This window comes from Drosophila santomea, chromosome 3R (genome assembly GCF_016746245.2).
Source record: "Drosophila santomea strain STO CAGO 1482 chromosome 3R, Prin_Dsan_1.1, whole genome shotgun sequence".
Classification (NCBI taxonomy): domain Eukaryota; kingdom Metazoa; phylum Arthropoda; class Insecta; order Diptera; family Drosophilidae; genus Drosophila; species Drosophila santomea.
Genome location: NC_053019.2, coordinates 8,243,155 through 8,263,765, shown reverse-complemented (window position 1 = coordinate 8,263,765; position 20,611 = coordinate 8,243,155). Strand labels below are relative to the sequence as shown.

General features: G+C 46.1%; 1 pseudogene; it reads left to right on the top strand.

Annotated features, from left to right (window-relative positions):
* Nucleotides 1-20,611, top strand: part of LOC120454248 — a 71,503-nt pseudogene that overhangs the window by 27,711 nt on the left and 23,181 nt on the right.

Sequence of the window (20,611 nt, the reverse complement as noted above, 5' to 3'; positions counted from 1 at the left end):
CTGCTCCGTGTTTGTTTCTCTGGCTGGGAGTAGATCCAGTTGTGAACTGATTTGCATTTCTAGCCGAGAAGAAGCTGGCAGGGAGGAACACTGGATGCCCCGGGCCGACAATCAAAGGACTTTGACTTGGCTTGGCTTGGCATTTTTCTTTAATTACGCCCTCGAGTCAAATTAAAAGCAAATGATAGTTGTCTTCCTTTTGCTGTATCCTTTTGCCGCCTTTGCTCCTTTCGTTATCTGTGGCTCTCCGGGATTTGCCAGTTTACTTAGTCAAATCAAAGCTTTCAAGAAAATTGTTTTCCTTTCTTTCTGATGGTCAAACTGCTGACCAAGCACCAAGTAGTCGGCAAACACACACACACACCGCTATTACCCACTTTAACAAGATCTCACACATTCATAGCTCCTTATTACAGCTAGACTGCTTTGTTAGCTGCATGTCCTTGAGTGCACTCGAGTCGGAGCTTTTGAGTTTGAGGTTTTTGTGGCAAATAATTTGTGTAATTAAGTGACCACCAACAGCCCCCCTTCTTCCATTTAATTGCTTATTTGTGTAGCTAATTAGTTGGGTATTGCCAACAAACAGGAGATGGCCAGGCATCTGAAGAAGACTTCGCTGATGATGATGATGATGATGGTGATGATGATGGTGATGATGCCTCCGAGAGTGGCTCAATTCAGCTCACACCACAGTCCCTGATTTTTTTCCACACTCCCATCAGACGTAGTCTAGCACTCGTAATTAAAAAAAGACCATAAAAGCGACGGGGAAGTACAAAAGTGAGGCACGTGTGCTCCTCATCCCAGGGAGGTCCTTTTCCTCGTCCCGCCTGGCGGGCTGCATAATTCAGGCAGGATCCTGCACCACTGCACCACCAACCACCATAACAAGCTGGCTGGGCTGGCGGCGTGCAATCAAAATTATTATAATTGCGACGCGTTCGCCTTTGTGCGACAACAATGACTTCCGCTTCCGTGCTGAAATTCGCCTGTGTCTGCTTGTCATTCCATGTGCCATGTACCCACTGCATTGTTTTCCATTGGAGCAGCAGAAACGGAGATACTGGGCTGGGTGGGTGGAACAGCACATTAAGTGCCTGCAAAAGACGAGCAACAAAGTGAACAGCTGCGGGATGGGGGTGGAGCAGGAGTGCTCCGCCATTGGGAAGCTGAAAGATGGGAACAACGTGCTCAAGTCCTGGCACAATGCAGAATGCAGAATGCAGAATGCAAAATGCAAAATGGGTGGATGGTGGTTCCGGATGGGACACATTTTATGCAAGCAGTTACTATAATAGAGTGCAGCCAGCCAACTGAGCTCATCTTGCTGCTCGAGGGTACTCATGAGATCAACTGGCCTTAACTGCTGCGACTAAATGTAATCAATCAATCAGTCAATCCGTCAATCAGTCATTGTGGCCTCAATCAGCAGTCAAGTCAAACATCAACCACACTCGGCCCCTAATGAAATAATTCAATTTGCGCTAGCCTTTGGCTTGATTATGATTATTATTATTATTACGACGACTGTGATTATCAACACTCGAACTTTGGCAGGCGTTATTAATTGGGACAAAGTGCTGGCTCTGGCCAAGGAAATTCTCCCTGCCCGAATGTGATCGGTTGCCAATCAATGAAAGTACCAGCCGCACGCAACGTGCAATTTAATCAGTTTAATTAATAAGCAACATCGTTTGTCAGCACAAGGGTTGCCTCGGCCCGGAAATTGAGTGGCATTGTTTGTCACGGGCATAAACAGTCCTCTGAATGGCAGCCCTGATTGCTGCTGCTGCTGCAATGTTGTTGGCCTGGCCAAATCCAGAACTTGGCCTAGGCCTATTTTTAAATGACTTATTTATGGCACTCGAACAGGTCACGAATGGCAGGGCCGTCTCTGGTAATGGCTTCATTTGTCTGGCTCTAACTGATTTATCTAAATGAATTGTTACTGCCGCGTATTTGTCACAATTCCGATGGGGTTTTATCTACCGATTCCGATCCCGATCCCGATCCTGGCCCACTGCCCGCCTCCTTTGCCTGCTGTCCCATTCGCTTTGGCTTTCCGCTTCTAATTGCCTCGCATGCGACAGCCAAAGCCTGCCGTGGAAAGCCCCCTTTTCCGCTTTTTCCCTTTTCCACTTTTCCCCTTTTCGCCTTTTTGCATATTTAGTGAGCCAAGCGGGGGGAAGCTTAGTGCTGTGCCATCGCAAAATATGTGGCTACCAATTTCGCTTTGGGTCCCTTGCTGGATTTAAAACGCAATCTATAGTTTCGTGATCGATGGCCATAGACATTAATGGTGCTAAGTGGGCCATAAAAGCAAATGAAACTTTGCGGCGACTGCAGTTGAAGGCGGTCCTAGGAATTATATAAAAATTACATACATAAACTCGAGTGGCCACTTGACTGCCATATGAATCCGCACACACAACACACACATACATCACACACACACACACACCCACACCCACACCACTCAAGTGGTCCACTCAGACACAAATATTACAATGGCAGCGAGTACAATACAATAAATCAACGACTCGGGCAAACTCAGCAGCTCGACGGCCTGCTACAAATAAATGCATAAACTTCGAGTGTCAAACAACAAGGAAAGTATGAAAGTGTGGGCGAGAAATGGAAAAGTGGGAAAGTGGGAGAAATGGGACAAGGGTAAGCAGGTTGAATCGTTCCAAACCATTTCGTTCCACAATCAATGAGCTATGAAAATATGGAAAAATATAAGCGACAAAACGTGCCATCCATTGTCTATCCGAAATTCGGGTGTAAGGTGGCTATTTTGTCAGTTTACAAATCACCGTCCATATGCAGCTGACTGGTCAATTGGCGCCTGACATTACGCATTCGCAACGTTGGCCGAGAGGAACCTGAATCGATGTTACTGATGCTTGCAAACTCATGAAATAATACAAGCACGCATCGATTTAACCTCTGCAGGGCGTGGCCCATCCAGAAAGGCAGACACAAAGTCGGCAAAGAGCAGAAATCTGTTGAATATCAAATAACAATCACTTGGCAAGCTAAATATATCATTATGCCTAAGTAGGCGGTCGTATGGGTAGGGAAAGTGGGTGGCAGGAGTTTTGAACAGCTACAAAAAGCTTAGCACATGCGAACATGGGAGCAAAGAAAAGGGATCTGACTATGTGAGTGTGTGTGGGTTGGGGAGATTTGTTTGTTGCCTTTATTTTGTTGTATTTTTTGTTTCCTTTTTTGGGGTGGCTGTTTGTCGGGGCTATCCTTTTCGCCTCCTCATCCTGGCGCCTTTCTTTGCTACTTTTTATAATCCTCACAGCTTGCATGTTTGCCTAGCACCTACGAGGGATAGAAAGCTGCGGATGGGTCGATGATGCGGAACAGGTTTAAAAAGTTTAAGCCGGAGAATCCTGTTGTTGCGGCTGCTGCGGGGAAACTCCTCTCGTTTGCCGAGTTTTATATATAATACATTTGGAAAAATTTACAAATCATCTTGCATATTTGATTTGCATACAAGATTTTTCATCGCAACTGCCGATACCTTTCCCGGAAAATCCTCCCGGGTGCTTGTATTTGTGTTTGTGTGTGTGCGAGTGTATGTGTGTCCTTGAGCTCGTTTGTATGTCGCCGAATTGCACAAGAGATTCACAAATTGCTTTCATTGATTGCCGACAAAGCCGAAGTGTGTGAGGTGAATGGGGACTTTTGTGTCGGCTTGTGTGTGTGCCAAAGGGTGCGCGTAAGTGTGTGCGTGGGAGCTGGAAGCACCTTGACTGCCGGTGGGAATATTCTTTCTTAAATTCCCGACAGTTTCCTTATGCTCTTGGCATGTTAAACTGCTGGCAAGAGAAAACCCCGGCCACGTTGCGTATGAGTAATGTCGCTGTGGACCGGCAGCTGAAGAGCCCAAACAGCATTTTATAACTGACCAGATGCTCAGAGCCGGGTCGCGACCAGTTGACCCATTTGATTTTTTTTGGTTTATGCACTTAAAAGTCAGCCATAAAGTTGAGGATGCCGAGACGCGTAATTCGAGAGAATTAGGTATTGTTTTGAAAGAACTCATCCAGTTTGTCATGAAAAGAGCATAAAAATATGATATTTTTGTTAGAAGAAATGTGTCCAAAAATAGAAAATAGTTTTCTACCAGTGTAGTTCCCCTGGCCATTTGTCGTTTGTTGCGTGCCGTGGACGTCTACGTGAAATTATTACGCTGCAATGCATCATCAAAAGTAAACAGCAGCAGCAGCACAGCAAGAGCAGCTCGGCACTAGACAGCTTGTGGGATGGGGATGCGGGTAGCGGGTACGGGTGCGGGTGCGGAAGTGGCAGGGGGAGGGGAATGGAGATGGGGATAGACGTTCAGATGGGGGCGGTCCACCGAAATGTGCGTCTGACATATTGGAGAGCGCCAAGAGCCGGAAAAGTGGAAACTGGACGGTGGGCAGTGGGTGGAACTATAAATTCAGAGCGGCATACGCAGCGCACAAAGGGGAGGGAAAAATAACACAAAAATGTATTTAAACAGGCTTTTATTTAACCGCTACACAATTGAAAACAAGCAATTCTAATGAATGCCGAATGGCACTGCATTATGGATACCCTGTGAGGCAATATCCAAAATTCATTTGTTACCAAAGGCTTTGTCTTTCAAAAGGGCTATTAAATCAGGTATAAACCAAACTTTATCGGGAGCATTATTTCAATTTTAAAACTCTTGCGTTCACCAGTAATGCCATTTTTTAGCTGCCCATGCAGGGTATCCTTGGGAAGCATCAGCAGTTAGCGAAACACTAGATGGTGGACATGCCACTAGAGTAATTGTTATCCTTGCTGGCTGTGCACAGGCACGTAAAGCCCTTAAAGCATGGAGAGAAAGAGAGGGGGCAAGAGTGGCAGAGAGAGAGACAGAGACAGACAGGGCTAACAGGACGAACAGGAACAGGCTAAACAACAACGGCACTTCACGGCACGAGCCGTGCTGCAGGAGCTGAAACAATCCTATAAGCAGCACTCAGCGGCACGCACTTGAAGCCCGTGCTCGTCCTGCTACCCGAACTCAAACCCAAAACCCAAACCCAACCCGGACCCGGACCCGGAAAAGTGGAACGAACAGCCCGGGCAGCTAAAACTGCAATCGCAGCTGGCTCCGGAATCCGGATCCTTGTCTATTTGCCTTGCCCGTGCGAACGACTACGAGCGCAGCTGGGGCGGCACTTTTCCTTTACGGCTCTCAGGCGAGGCTCAAATTTCGTTGCTACTGCTTATTTATTTTTAATATTTTTATTTGGCCTGCAAATAGCCAGCGGCGGTTTCACTGTGTTTTATTTACTTTCGCTGCTGCGGCATCGCTTTATTTTTGTTTGCCAGTGGTTTTCCGGCGGGGCAAATCTTTGCATTAAAATGCGTTTCAATTAAGTGGGCCGACTTTTGTTTGGTCACGCAGAAATTAAACAGCCCGGCCGGAATTCCCTCACAAGTTTCATAAGTCAGGTCCGCATGAAGCGAAGCAGCACTTAAAAGGCGGTGCAAAAGTTGGGTAACTCCGCTGTATAATTGAAATACAAAGCCCATTTATACGAAACCCGATAAAAAGCGGAACCGGCGACACCGTGGGGGCAGCCTGAAATAAAGCAGCAAAGTGGCAATCACGCCAATCACGCGTAATAAATCATTGCGTGAGCGAATGTTTCCATGCGCACATTTTATAGGGATATACAAGTATATATAGTCGTATATCCAGTTTGTGTACCATTTGGGCGGGTGAAACGGGCGTCGGAAAAGACGGAAACTCGACGGACTAACGGCAGTCACGTGTGGCCAACGCACGCAATAAGTCCAACCGTATTTTTTATACCCATACCTATGCACATCCGCCTAGCGGGAAAACTCCCCAAACACGCATGAAAAGCGCAAGTTGACAGCCAAACAAAAGCCGAAAAGCGACGGTGGCCCATTGTGAGCGATGACAAGTGCGGATTGGCTACGCAAACAGCAATTAAAGAGCCAAAAGGCTTCAATTAATCCTTGACCTCTTGATATCGAAGCAGAGCCATGGCCACGACCTGCTGATCAACTGGCTGACTTTCTAGCAGAGAGCAAGATAAAGAAAATGATTATTATTTGTTTAATTTAATAATGGTAGGAAAATAGCAATTTTATATGTACAACAGCAATATTTCATGGATAAATTCTTGAAAGGTCTCCCAATTAACAACTATAAGATATTAAAACTTAAGCTCTCAAGGATGAATTCAAGGACAGCATTTTCATCTAATAAGCCTTTTGCACTTGAGTTATTGTCGGTGCTTTTAGACAAGTGGAATTTCTCAGCAGGCTCTTACGCACAGCTCCCTTATCATTAGGCAACCCAAACTTGTGGACCACGCCCTACACGCCATTCACGCCCTCCACGGCCCACAGAGCCCACATCCATTATCTTGAGCAAGCAGCGCGTGTAATTTTCAACCTGTAATTGGTGTAATTGAGTGCAAGTGCGGAGAAAATATTCAACATGCCAGCAATTAACATAAATTCTCCGTTGCGCGTACAAAAATAAAATAAAAAAGCGCGGAGAAAGCGGCCAAATGATAATAAAAGAAGCGCGCACACACACACACACACACACACAAACATGCATATCTGGGGGATGAGGGGTGTGAAGATAAGCAAATGGCCGCCATTTTGTGAAGCGTTCATAATTACCCGCGTGTCGGTGTGTGTAAGAGAGTGAGGGCGAGAGAGGGACACTGCATTGGTGTGAGGGCGTGACAAATGCAGGCAGCGATTTTATAGAAGGGTTACGAAATGGTAGCATACTTACATGCGCAGCGGTCTGAGCCGGAAACGGAACCCTCGGCGGAAGTAGTTTATGTAAATGACAGACCCAGCATTCCACTTTTTCCATTTGCCATTCTCCATCCGCCATTTGCTCACCTCGCCATCCTTTTCTTTTGCTTTCAGAAATCGAGGGATTTCAGCGATTCTCGGAGCAGCCCAAATACACGGAGGTGAATCCCGCCGAGGACACGCTGCTCACATGCAAAGTTATCGACAAGCGTGGCACGTGCTCCTGGCAAAAGGATAACAAGGTAATTATATCAGCCCACCGAGCCCATCTATCGATGGCTCCAGTTTATAAACATTTTGATTAAACTCATAACTTGGCCAAAAGTCTCGGCCAGGCACAAACAGCCGAACTTTGCTCGCACACTAGCACACAGAAACACACACACTCACACAAACACAGGCTCAACGACGTGTCCTAGCTAGAAAGCTCATATCATATGCGTGGCGCGTCCTGCGGTTCAATTAAGTGTTGTTCTTTTGGCCTCCACATGTGGCGAATGTAATTTACACCCTGGCCAGGACGAGTCAATAATGAAAGTTGGCCGTGTATGCGGACGCGGACAAGAGGCCAAGGGTCAGGGGTCACACGACCTAGGAACACAGCACCCCAGACAGCCCTTCGTTGTTCGCCGTTGATTAGAACACTGGCCAGCGCCAACTTTTAATCGAAAGTGCGTGACAGCAAAGGACTAAGGGGGCGAAATGCGCCACATTCGCTTTTATGCCAGCGCAAACATGAAAATATCGTTTCCACCTCTTTGGTTGTTTGGCAGTAGATCCCTCGCCAAATAAAACATTTTTTGTTTTAATTGATTTGGCTTATGCTGTCACGGTGGCCATTTTATTTTGCAGCCATTTCGCGCTGATCCCAATTTATTTCAGCCCAGGGCTTAACTTTTTTGTATTTTGTTACATGCAAATTAAGTTTTATAAACCATTAGAAATTTAACTATGTTTCAGCTAAATGTATGTATCCCTGTATGTATGTATGGTCCATAGACCATTAGACTAATTCTACAAATGGCTCTGAAAGCTCTGTCTTATTGTTCTCAGTGATTAATTTAAATATTTTGTAGGACTCACTTTGCAATTCAATCTGAAATTTGATGGAACATGAACCCTTTATCTTTGTCAATAGGTGGAAGTCATGTTTCGACTGCTCAATATTGTGTATAATCGAAAATGTCTGCCGGCCCTAATTCATATTTGCGTTCTGACCATTTGTTATGGCCAACGCGGGCGGGTCGAGATGATCTGAAACGACTTCGTTTGCATACCAATCCAAAGTGGCCTCATTATGGATCAGCTCCCGGCGAAGGGAATATGTTGTTGCCGTTTGTTATTCAGGGCAATTGTGTGCGTTTGAAGCATAACTTTTATTTGCCACTCCCCGCAGTGACTGCCATTCCCCTAGCCCCACTTGTTGTGGTAGTTGCTTATGCAAATGCACACTGGGACTTTGGACGGGAGTCCGACGCCATTGTATGACAAAAATCAGAAAGCATTTCAAATGTCCTTTTTCATATGCTGCGCATCGCAAACTCTCGCTCTGCATCACATACTTAAATGTTTACATGCTTTGTGTCTCCACTCGAACAAGTTGAAGGAACCGAAAGGACGAAGGACGCGGGAAGCAGGACGCAGGACGAGGCAAACAACATTTGCATGCATCGAGCGTCGCACACACACAAACATGCTGATGTTGCTGTTTTGGGCTTCATTTAAAATTCTTCTTATTTTTGCATACTTTTTCCACTTCCCTCCCTTTCTCCTATGTGTGCTTAACGTTTCCCAATTTCCTCCATTTTGGTATATAGTTCTGGCCATACACTCTACGTGTAGTTATCATAAGAAGCGACATTTGGAATCGACTGTCTCCAAAAGAAAAAAAAAAGGAGATAGGAATGGGGATGGGGATGCGGCTATGTCCATTCCCGAGCTGCATTCTAATTTAGCCAAAGAAGTCTGTAGAAGATTTTTCAATTCCATCCATGCCTCATCTGTGTTTTCCTAGCAATGCACTTCCTGATAATTTCGATGCACAAATGGAGAATAGTCGAGTATGAGAGTATGGGTATCAACAACCAAGCTCAGCCATTTGAATAAAAGTATATTTTGGGCATCGCACATTTTTTCGCAGGCAAACAAAACGAGCTCAACGATGCGGATGCCTAGGCTGAAACTCCGGAGTTTTGCCCCGAAAGTTGTTGCTAGCCGTATCCATTTTGAAGTTGGAATATGCAAAGAATTATGCCGATACGAATATCGATTCGAGAATGTTTTGGCAGCAATGGCAGCATCAATGGGCCGGAGCCAAATATTTGTTCGGTTCGATTTTTTATCTCCCATGCTGAAATTGTTTTTCAGCCAGTTTGGCAGCTCAGCCGCCCATTGAGCTCATATCTTTTGTTGCCGCAAAGCCCGCAAAACTTAACTTAACCCTTGGTGCCCGGCGACTGGGCATTGATTGTTCCCTGTGGCCTAAGGTCAGTGGAGAGTCAAATGGGATAGTATCTGCAGACATTTCACATGCATGCCTGCCGCAAGCTGTTTAATAAAACAGAGATACTGTATTTATGCTGGCTGGTCAGCAGTCAACTCAAGGTGGTCAAATGCATGTCACACGTTATTTTATCAGCATGGGACAAAGAAAATGCATTTGTGGCCATTTGGGCAAGTTTAAGCATTAAATATCAAATGGCAGGACAGCCGAGATTAGATTACGCACTTGCATGTGCTTTCGTTTTCTTTTACTGCATTTGTATGCTCGTTTTAAGCGATTGTTATGCCATGGCACAAGCTCAATGTAGCAATTAATTTAACCCATTATGCCACGGACAAGTCAGACAACACTAAAAGCCGAAATGCAATTAGGCAGCTCAGTTCTGCTCAGTTCGGGGGGTTTTGGGGGTACGTTGGGGGTCCGTTCCCATAAATACTTAAATGCGAACGATGCCACGCTCAGAGATCACTAATTGTAATTTAATTTCCAATTAGCAAACAAACTAATGCCAATTTACAGACAGCTGCGACTGAAACGTCGACTGGAAATGGAGTTAAATGACACGTAGTGGTTGGGCGGGTAGAAGTGCTCGTGGGCGTACTGGGCTGTGGAATTTCGGGGTTGGAATTCCGGGTGAGGACACCGCCGTGTGTCCTCCTCTCCATTTGCTCGCCGATTTGTCTGTGAATGTTTGACCAAATCGGAGAACAAATTATACGCCTGGCTGCATCGAAAAGTTAAACATGCTAAACATGTCGTAGACGACGCCCAGTTCATTTCAACGCCATCATCGCTTTCGTCCCCAACCTTAGCGAATCCGTATCCTTCATCAATCGACACGGATAAATTTTTAAGTTCTAAATATGTTCATCTTATACCATGTTTGATAGGAGAGGAAACAACTTGCATATATCATATATACCGCACAAATCTTTAAAACATGTATAATATTAAAACTTGTATAATTACATATTTTTTCTGTGTGTAACTAACCCAATCCATTTCCCCACCCGCAGCCCGTTGGCATCTATACAAAGAAATACGAATGGGCCTCACGTATGCCGACGAGCGACAATGGAAATGTCCTGCATCTGGACCTCCATCCGCCGCCGGTGCAGCTCGGTGGCGACTGCTCCCTGTGGATCCGCTCCGCCACACTGGACTTTGACGACGGGCTATGGGAGTGCCAAGTGACGGCCAGTGACTTCACCACCCAGGATGCCCTCACCAGCCAGCCGGTGCGCCTTGTTGTACGTGGTAAGTGCCTCGCATCCGAATGCTCGACTCGATTAAGGGAACATGCTAAAATGACCCTTAATTCACCGTTTATCCTCGAGACTTAATTGCCAAGGACACTCTCGTTCTGTTTGCAGTGGCGCCACAGCGGCCGAGGCTCGAGTACGAGGCGGTCCACGTGCCGCCAGGACACAACATCACCGCAGACGCCGGCGCCCTGGCGACGGTCAAGTGCATCTCGCATTACGGCAATCCGCCGGCAACTCTCAAATGGTTTTTGGGTAAGTGCATTCCTTGGGAGCACACGCAACGAAATGTTTTGTATGGCAAACACAGAAAAAGGAATTATAAATGTTTGCTTTCACAAATAACAAGTTGCATATATTTTCTAGATTTATAGTTTATATTGCAGCAACACAAATGAATATTTTATGTTATATTTGAACCCAACCGATAGTACATTTTGTTAAGGTGCAGCATGCCGCATAAACCCCGTGGCTGTTGTTATCCAGAGGCAGTTGTTAATGTTAATTAATTCCCATTTGTTGCTGCTCTCTCTTCCCCCAGGCGACCAGGAGATCTCGCCCATCCACCCGCAAATGAATGCCACCGAGCCGGATAATCCACGCACCTGGTCGGCCACCTCGGTGGTGCAGGTGTCGGCGATGCGGGAGCGCCACGGCGATATACTGCGGTGCGCCGCCTACCACGAGTCCTACACGGCCAAATCGGTGGTGGTGGAGGCCAGGCTGGACGTGAAATGTGAGTGTTGCGATAACGATATGCAAAACTCTGATACAGCACCTGCATCCTGAATGCGGGCCACCAAAGTGGCTTCATTCGATTTGGCTTTAAGTCCGAGTGGGAGGGGTTCGCAAGGCAATCTAAGCACTGGCATGGAGACACAGCAACAGAAGTGTGGCAGTGGAATCACAATCCAAATCCGAATCGGAGACAGAAAGCTGTAACAATTAAATTAACAACAATTTGCTGTAATTTCCTGTTTTGCCGAGCAATTCAAGAGTTGACTTGTCCCAATGGACGTGGCCATGCCAAGCAGGACTTGCCCGGCTTGTTGACTCTGTTTGCTCGGCTGCCATTGCTGCCATTGCTGCCATTGCTGTTTCTGCAGTTTCAATTGCTGTTTTTGTTTTGCTTAACCAAGTTGAACGTCTACGTCTCCGGGTCCGTTTCTCTGTTTCTATTTTGTGTTCCTGTTTCTGTTTTTCTCGCAGACGCGCCGAGCATCCGTCTAATTGGCTCACCGGAAATCGACTTGGAGGAGGACAAGGATGCCCTGGTCCTGCGCTGCGTGGCCGATGCCAATCCGCCGGCCAGCATCGTCTGGCGGCGAGCAGGACGCTCCGAGATAGCCAGCTTGCAGGTGAGCTTAGCTTAGTTGCAGCTAAGGATGCGGATACTACCACCCCCCATCTTGTTTATGTTGTTCCGAAATTGCTCCGGGCTGAGATACCCACGCGCTGGGAATTTATCTGAAGTGTAGCAGAAATTTGTAATTGTATTAAATTGCCCGCTGATCCACACTCCACACTCCGCACTCCACTGTCCACACTCCACTTACCACCCACCTCCAATCTCCAATCTCTCGCCCACAGGAAACTCTGCAATTGCGTCCCGTCGGGCGTCGCGATGCCGGATTGTACACCTGCCAGGCACAGAACTCGGTGGGCACCTCCGAGCAGCTGTCGGTGCAGTTGGATGTGAAATGTACGTATCTTACTATTTACCTTGGACAAAGTTTTCACCCAGCTCTGCTTTGTGCTCCGCCTTCTTTCAGATCCTCCCAAAATTATTTCAGCTGGTCCGGATCGCCTTACCACCGCCCCGCTTTTTAGTCCAGCAGCCTTTGAGTGCCTGGCTGATGGTAATCCCCTGCCATCCTTCAAATGGGTACAGAGGTGAGTCCATCGACGTATAAGTACACTGAAAGTACTGATTTTTTGATTCACGGTGAAGGCTGAGTATGTGCAGCTTATCTTTGTCTAATTTGGGATTTTCATATCTTTACATACGGAATTCATAAAACTAACAGCGTACAAGCTTTGCTAAGGAAAAGAAAAATATATTTTCCACAGTTTTTTACATTTTTATATGTATTTCCAAATACCTTTGCCAAGTTTTTCTCTGTGTGCTCAACTTAAGGTTGGCTTCGCCGGAGTTCTTTGGCAGCTTGCGTTGCATAGTTTTGGTGGCCTTTTAGATTCCCCTAAAAACTTTACTGGTCTGGCTTAAAACACGTGACTTTCCCGTGCAGATTACTTGTTTTGGGACCTGTTATTGTAGCAGGCTGAATGGTAGCGCTTATTAAACTCGGTTCACTCTGCGAATGCGTAATATTTGTCGTGCCACAATAATGAAGATGATGTAGAAATGGTTGCAGCAACCGATTGAAAATATCACGTTTTTGGCCAAAACATTTTGTTGTTTTTTTTTGATAAAAAATAATCACTATTTTTTCGATAACAATAAAAGTAGTTGTCCAAAAGTGGAATGTCATACCTCGTTGAATTCGTAACAATATTCCCTATCAAATTTTTGGCCCTTTATCCGCAAAATTTGGTGGGGTACCCTTATGAAAAATGCGAAAATTTATTGTTTATTGGCAGTACCAAACGGTCTTCATTTTAGCTCTGCCACCTTTTTTGGCCAAGTTATGAGCAAAAGCTAGCTAAATTTAATATGCCCACCAAGGAGTTGCGTCTTTCAGGCCTTTTGCCTGTATGAACAGCATTTCCTTCTTACGTGAGCACGTTTCCTGTTGCACATTTCCTTTTTGTGAGGAACCACGCCCATTTCCAACGAAACTGATGCTATTTCGCGTAATTTTAACTACCTGCTCAGCGGAAATTGTTTGAGACAAGGAAAAAAATCATAAAACAAGCATTGTTTTTCGGAGGCGCTGCAGCGGTTCTACCCTGTAATTCGAAGTCCTTATTTTCTGTTCACTAAAGCCCATGCTCATTACAAAAGCGACTTAACTTTTGTATATAGCCAACTTTGGCTAGGGTAGCAAGCAACCATCTATAACGCCTGCAGGATTAGGCTCCTTCCGTTTCTGCTTTCGTGGTTAATGCCGTCGTGCATTAGTATGCAAAGCAGGCAGATTCCATGGAAAAATCGGAGCACTCATCATATGACTGCCTATGGCTCGCCCTCTCTCCTTCTGCAGCATATTTCCGTCTCTTTCTGAGGCAAGGGCCCTGACGCTGCCACGTAAGTACGTGATTTTTGTGATTCCATTTGTTTGCACTTGCCCCCAGACAATCGGGCCAACATAAAACACACATAGATACGCCAGATCGTGATCGGACAGACATACGAGTATATAGAATATAGGATAGAATGGGAGGTTGTTATGCGAAGGTGTCGCCATCTAATAACGAATGCCTCATGCAACACATTGACGTGTTGACTTAATGAAGCGAATGCGCGCGTGTTTATCAGAAATTAAATGTCAATTGTTGAAAACTAATTTCCACGCATGTTCTCCAAACACAAACCCACCTCCGCCCACAACCACCCACCGAATTAAATGGCGCGTGCCGTGTTGGGTAAACAGCGGGAGTCGCCCATTTGGAACCAGTGGGTAATAAATCAATGCCAAGAAGTGAGCCGCTGACAGGCCGAGCGACGTATGCTCGGCAGCTCCTTAATCTCCTCCCAGGTGGTGTCCTAGTGTCCTTGGGTCGTTGGGTCCTTGGGTCCTTCAACTGAGTTGCAAGTGCAACTGCTGTTGGCGGGCGGATTGCAAATGAGGTACCCAAGGACACGACACAGGACACGAAATCCTGTCACTTTGATTTACGTGATTTCACCGCTCTCTCTCACTTTCTGGACCTTCGAGAATTGATGTCGAAAAAAGAAGAGCGCTTGGCAAACTTTTTCGACTTGGCCGATTTGCATTTGAATGGCTTTCTAATTTATTGCTCTTAATTGCTGGTTGCCAGGAACCGCCTTAAAGATCTTGGCTTACACTTAAAGCACCATCGACTGAATGTATTGGTTGATATGCCTCGTTTTTTTTTCATTCTTTATGCGGCTCCCTCAAAAGAATCTGAGAGCCCAGAGCATTTCGCAGCTTGAAAGGCATTTCTCATATTAAAAATGTATCAAATATTTCTGTGAGCCAGCTCTTTGGCCCACCCGTCTGTTAGTCAGGCAGCCTGCACCAAAAAATAACTCATACGCATACGCAATTTTCAATATTGCCAAGCAAGGATTGCAGCAGCATGAGGACAAATGGGAAAAGGCTGGGGTCTGGAGGAGGAATGTGGCATCCTCCTCCTCCGTTGCATGCATCAGTTTCATTTTGCCCGACTGGGAGCAGCTCAAAGAGCGTGCTACAAAGTCTGCTCCGTGCCGAAGTCCGTGACCAGATGGAATCCGTATATTAGTTGCGCATAATCATAATCAATTGCCGCACGGACAAGTGGCTGTTGGCATCAGTACATCGAATGCATCTCTGATACATTGCCAAAAAGCCGGAAATCAATTAATTTTTTTAATGGATTTTCCACTTATTGCCAAGTTGGATAATGATAAAAGAGCATACGTGTATTATTTTTTTGTACATTTTTGCCCTAAAGCTTAGTGTGGGATATTCAGTTGTTTATACTTTTTCGGTTTTCCTTGCAGAATGGCCCATGGATCCAAGTACGTGGAGCGGGGCTCCGAGTCCAGATTGGTCATCGACAACGTCACCTACGAGTACCAGGGCGAGTACGAGTGCCGGGCGACCAGCTACATCAATGGCCAGGAGCGGGTGGCCATATCCGATCCGGTGTCGCTGCAAGTTGTGGGTAAGTCGCTATCTGCAGTGCTTGTATTTACTGTGGTGTGTGTGGTGTGGTGTGGTGTGGTGTGGTGTGGTGTGGCCTTAAAAACCGCAATGCCACAAAATATGACGACAACACGGCTGGTCCCACAGCCTGCATGTTTTCCACCTGACACGCATCGAATCCTCGAGGATCTGGATTCCAGAGAGGCACTGCCGAAGGGATTGCCAACCGACCCAACCGGAAAGGGTATTGCGGGTTAAGGAACGGACCATGTTTGCGGTCATAAATCTGCATCTCTGCTCTCTTTGCTTTTTTCGATGTCAAATTTTTGTTGTTTTCCTTTTTTTTTGAACCGGACCGGACTGGAATGGAAACCAGTGTCATGGAGATGACCAGCACAGCCACAGAGAAGGTGACAACGCAACCGGGTAAAAAAGGCGAAACCTATTCCGCCTCGGGCTACTCATTTAAGTCCTCCCCTCGCTGGGCTGCCGTGCAACTAATGCACACTTAAAACAACTAACAAAACTCCATTAAAAGCTGCAGCCGGAAAGCGCCTGCGAAACATTTTAAGCGCTTGCGTTGCCACCTCCTCGTCGCTATCCCGCTATCCCGCTTTTCCACTTTCCCTAAATTTTTCCCCACCCCCTGTCATGCAACCGTACAATTTCGCGGTGGACGGCGACTAGCAACTGGGCAACGGACTAAACCAAAACGTAACACAAAATCAAAATGAACTTATGACCGCAGCGCCAGCGGAACAAAAAAATGGAGCTGCAACTGCCGAGGGCGAAAAACTGGACAGCAAACTGGGAGCAAAAAAAAAAAAAGAAGGAAAACTCTAAAAAAAAGAACAGAAAGAAATATTTAAATTTAGTACCGAATACCACAGCACGTACATAATTTATGACCAACCAAGGACACGAGCAATTTAGCAGAGCCGGGAACGAAAAAAATGCATAAAAATAAACAAGCATACGAAAAAAGTCCTCGCCACATTTATGTGTGTAACAAACTAACTAACTAACTGCGACAGAGTGCCAAAGTGTCAAAAAAAGGACCTAGTTTCTCATTACTTGGCGATAATACGCCAGAAATAGATGCTTTTGAAATGATATACGTATGGATATACGTATGCATACATACATCCCCAAGTCTACTCAAATTTTATTTTAATATTTTGCATTAATATTCGCGCATATTCGGGACAAAAATATATAATATGCCTTTCAAGAGAAAGTCATAAAAGACTATATGGCCTTAAGTTACTTGCCTACCCGAGATCCCCATACCATTAATGCCACTGCAGTGCCCATAGTGGTTGCCCGAACTCCACTTTCTAGCCACTCTATATAATTATCTTCGGCAGTGCGTTGCGTTGCGCCACACCAACTCAATTAAAAAGTCATCTGGGCGGACTAAGCGCAACTCCTTTATGCATTTTTCACCATTGTTTCCGTTGTCCTTGCAGGTGCCCCGCAGGTCCTGCGACTGCATCCTTCCCTGCACACCGTCTCCGTGAAGCGAGGAGAGGCGGCCAGCCTGACAATGGTCGTCTGTGCGGATCCGCGGCCACAACGCGTCGCCTGGGAATGGGGATCCCTGCGTCTGGAGGCCGGCTCGGGCATCGGTGCGTATACTTGTTTGATAGGCAGTTACCGCTCAGCGCTTACCATCCGCCCCATTGGTCAGCTAATGGTAATGCAATTAGACGGTGGACTTAGTTTTGCCTACTCGGAATTCAATTAGCGCCGCCCTACAGGATGCAGAACGATGGCTCCGCCCGGTCGAGGGCTCATTAGATTAACTGCGGTTGGACGGGGGCATGGCATTTGCGCAGAATTGTTCCGCAAATCAAGACAAATTACATGACCACGCGGAGTCAGAGTCGGACAAGAAACTGGCAGTGTCATGTCCGTTGTTGGAAACTGGGCGGTGCTGGTGCAAAGAATGGGGGCTCGAGATGGTGGTGGTGCCTCGAGCAGACTTCGCACGCCTGTCAGCCGCCGGTAATCCGAGCTTCAACAGACAGCCAATGCACACAACGCAGCTCATTTTCCAGCTGAAACTCTTTCGGGATGTACATCCGCCACCAGATGCGGCTGCATCCCCCTCATGCTTCCGCCACCTCCCCGCTGCTCCATCCAACTTGAACTCCATCCTTGCAGCCAGTGTTGGCCATTGTTGCCAACTATTGATTACCTGATTAAGCTCGAGCTAAAAATTGCTGAATTAAATGAAATAACTTCAGAAGAGAGAATTTTCTCATGTTAGGTCATTTCAAAGTACAGAGCAAACTATTTTTTTTAATTGAGTACTAGGACATGGAAAAGTTTTTAGAAGCTAAAAATATAGAAGGTAGATATCATATATCTTATCAGGTATAAACTAAATGTCCTAGAAAACAGCTGACTTGGCAACACTGGTCCTTGGCCCGCAAGGCGCATTACTCTTCATTTTCAGCTTGTCTACCCGTGTCCATCCTTGGGCGTCCTTCGTGCGTGTAATCCTGCGTGCTCTCACTGCCACTGACACAAATCAAACGGAGCGCATTCCCGTCCAATCCTCCTTCTCCTTTGGTCCGCGGTCCTTTTTTCGCGTGCGCTCCCAGTTAGCCCATCGAATCGAATGATTAATGTCGGCCGCCGACAAATTGTGTGCAATTCCAGTGCAATTACTTAGCCCGCGAAAGCCAATTCGCAATTGGTAACATGTAACAAGGACAAGGACTCGCCTGATTTCCTTTTCCATACCCCACAGATCGCTTCCGGGCCGATGACATGCAGCCGGACACTCGGGAGGACTGCTACCTGTCCACCCTGCACATCCTGCACGCGGACGAGCACGACTCCAGGCCCTACTACTTGGTGGTGGAGAACGAGCGGGGCACCGATCGTCACGCCATACACCTGATTGTGGAGGGTACGTTTGCAGGTGCATAGACTTTTCTTTGATTTTCTTTACCCCCATCCCACAAAATCCCCCACCCACGTATTACTTATTTAAGTTACACTCATGTAAAACTTGCATTTTTTCGATTCACTGCAACACATAGTCAGAATCGTGTGATATCATACATTTCTACAAAAAACTTTTAGCACAGTCAAAATCACTTACCAATGAATCAATTTTAATATTCAAAGTCTTTATCAAATGTTGAATCTTAGAAACAACCATTTCAGTAATTCCGTTCAGCCACTTTAATTTCCTTAAAATTCCAATCAAAATGCATATTAATTAGCCGAATAGTGATTAATCCCTACTTATTACAACGAGAGAGTGTAAATTGTTGAAAGAACACACGAACTGAGAACTCATTAAACATAGCCACCCCACCCATCATCGCATCGCTGCCCAACGATTTTAATTAAAATCAATCGCACGTGCAATACATGAATTGCATAACACATATTTTGCATATGAAAATGAAAATTCCCCTTAATGCTTGCATAATCAACCCCACCACCGCCAACTCCACCACATCGAATACGAATACGAATACGAATCCGTGTATGGAATCGAATGGAATTTCCGGACAGAACCCTACGAGATGAGCTATCTAATGGGCGTGGCCGGGGGCTGCATGGCCGCCATCCTTTTGCTGGTTTGCCTCTGTATCTATGCGATCAAGAGCAAGAGATGCTGCTTCAAGGGTAAGTTGAAAAGAGGGAAATCTCCCCCCAAAACCCCCCATCCCCCCAAAAAAATACTAGACGAACAATCATCGGGCCCGTATTAATTGCACCGGCAGTGCCGTCAAGGCCGCGACAATTAAAACTTCCTCCTTGATTATGGCGCCTGGTTTGCCTGTTTTACCACCCACCCAAGCTGGAAACCCTCCCCCCAAGGCCGCTGTCACACTAATTGCAAAAACACAAAAACTTGCCAGCTCACAAAGCATTGAAATGCGAGAAGGACGCGGTCATGGCGGAAAAAATGGCTGCCAGGATGGATGCGTCTCTTTGGCGCTTTGTGTGTGTGTGTGTGTGTTGTGTTGGCTCATTTTTATTTTTATTTGTACTTTTTTCTGCTTTTCCTTTTTCCCTACACTGCTTGAAACTCGAAACTCAAATAAATCTCATAAAATATTCATTAGCGTCCAACGCCTGCGGTCAGTCTCCGTTTCCTGTTTCCTCCGCTGAATCCCCCTTCTTCCTCCCCTGCGCACACAAAAGGGTTAAGGGTTTTCGAGTCGGCTTTTTGTTAGTTGCGCCAACATTTTCATCTCTCCTTTCGGCGGAAGAATCTTCTCTGGCTTAAAGCCAGAGTTCGCTGCCTAATTAGAAATCAAAACGCAGACAAAAAGCGGCGAAACTTTTTACAATTGTAAAACAATTTTCAAAAGAAGCAAGGGCGAAACTTTGCCATTGCTGAAGGACATTCGAGCCGTTCCTGCACACACCCACACACGCATACCGCTACCGTTACCCATCCACATCCTCGTGATCTGTAAACACTTTTCAGGCTGTGTCCCGAGTCCCTGGCACCTAATCGCAATTTCTCAGTTGTCAATCAAGCTGTCAATTTGACTGCCTGACTGGCTGACTGACTGCTGCAGCTGCCTTCCAGTTGTCAAATGCCGTTTGACAGATCTCTCAAGTGCGACCCGATACTATAGCACATATATTCCTGGCTGAGGAGCCACTTCACCCCTTCGATATCCATCACAATTTGCGAGCACCTCGCAGGGAATTTACACGTTCCTCGCAATCAATAAGTCCTTGGCTCATTTATCACGGCTCCAAGGGCACATTTCAAAAATATATATGTATTTCTATATATATCCCTCTATCTAGCTGTCTGTTTGCAAATTGCCAGCGGTATTTTCACAGCTAATTTCTACTATTTTGCAGCGGGACACAACCACACCCTTCAAAGAATAATGGGTGGAATTTATATTCCTGAATATTGCACACTCTAATATGAATCTTCCCCTTTCTCTTCTCTTCCCGCTTCGCTTCTCGCATGGAACAGGTTCCACGGGCTATAAATCATCGGATAAAGACAGGTAAGTTGAAGCGTAATACGTACACACCTACGTTTCCCCCTTACCCACACTCACGCACACACTCACACACCCTTACAGGGTGGGGGCCATAGATAAATGACCATTTTGATATATTTTTATGCAGCCGCATCCTGCACCCAACAGGTGGCGCTGGCGTGCCAATTTATGCGCCCCCACTGACCGAATACAGCAACTCGCCCACCAATACAAATGCACACGTAC